This window comes from Coenobita brevimanus, chromosome 103 (assembly GCF_032717465.1).
Source record: "Coenobita brevimanus isolate Jiangsu-jjx chromosome 103, ASM3271746v2, whole genome shotgun sequence".
Classification (NCBI taxonomy): domain Eukaryota; kingdom Metazoa; phylum Arthropoda; class Malacostraca; order Decapoda; family Coenobitidae; genus Coenobita; species Coenobita brevimanus.
This window is the reverse complement of record NC_137056.1, coordinates 9,058,517-9,059,892: the sequence shown is the minus strand read 5'-3', so window position 1 is coordinate 9,059,892 and position 1,376 is coordinate 9,058,517.

The following is a 1,376-nucleotide window of genomic DNA, read 5'->3' as shown; positions in this document are numbered from 1 at the left end:
AAGAATCTATAGACATCTTTCTCCCCCCCCCCCTTGTGAACTTTCTGGCTATGCTGCTGTTAGATTTAGCCATTTTAACCACTTTGCAGTTAAAATTTTTTCCTAACCTGCAGAAAGTAACCTGGAGGTTGCAATAATAAAACTCCAAAAATGTCATTGGATTGAGGGATTACTATGTCCTTGTGAAGATATAGGCTTGCTCAGTACAGTATGAGGGATGGGATGGAGGGGGGAAGGGTATTGTGCTATGCTGTATTGACAAGTACATGGAGCAAGATGATCTTTGCAGTATATATTAAAAAAAGAAAACCCTCATTCATAAGTATCCTAATTCTTTCAGACACCTATGACTAACTGGTGACAGCATTAATACTGAGAATCTTATGGCTAAGGAAAATCACGTGTGATGCCACTCGGGGATGAGTGAGGCTGGTCATTCTTATCTCAAATGTCAGGGCCAACTTGCCAAGCCCTGGGCTCCTATGCTCCTCATGGGGCAACATAGGATTAGATGATGGATGGATGGTTAGCCATACTATAATACAATATTAAAGTCCTCCAAACCATGAGAGAATTAACCAATTTCAGCAACATAAAGATTGCAAACTGTATCACATACTTAGAAAAAAAAATCACGGCATTAAATAATTTCAGAATTCACATAGTTACAGTGAGAGGATGGGTAGGTTGGGACGACCAAATCTCAAATATTGAACTATACAGTAATACAGTGAGTGCTCGCATAACGCGGGAATATTGTACGCTGCAGCTCCCGCTTTATGAGATTTCCGCATTATAGGGCCATATGTTTACATGTTAAAGGGTTTCATGGTACTTAAGCCACCCCCAAGTTCACCGTTTGGGACAATTTTCAAGGGTTTTTTCCAGGACACATACCTACCTAATAAAGACTTCATTACATACAAACACTGGAGGATTCCTCACCTTGAATGGAAGAGGTTGTGGGCTTGCTGGGGGGAAGTGGAGTGGGGTTCCGAGGCAGGGCAGGTCCCCTACTGGTCACAAAGATTACACAGAGCATGTGTGCAGCCATAGTGTGGGGAGAAGATAAGCTCAACTGGGGCAGGAATAATCAGTTGGCCGTGACAGCACCCCGCACAGACACATGACAGCCATACGTCTTAGGCTGATGCAACCCACACTATGACTATCACTGGCCGTGTTGTGTCAGTTCCCATTGCATTATGACCCTAGTTTGCCGTTTTATGACTGTTTGAACAGTAATTTGGGGCCTCTGGCCACGTTATATCTATTGTCGCTGCATAGTATGGTGTTAAGAAAAATGGGCAGCTTCCTCCGCCCACATGATATTTATCATTTTCGCATTGTGACTAAATTCGGACTTAAAATTTTGC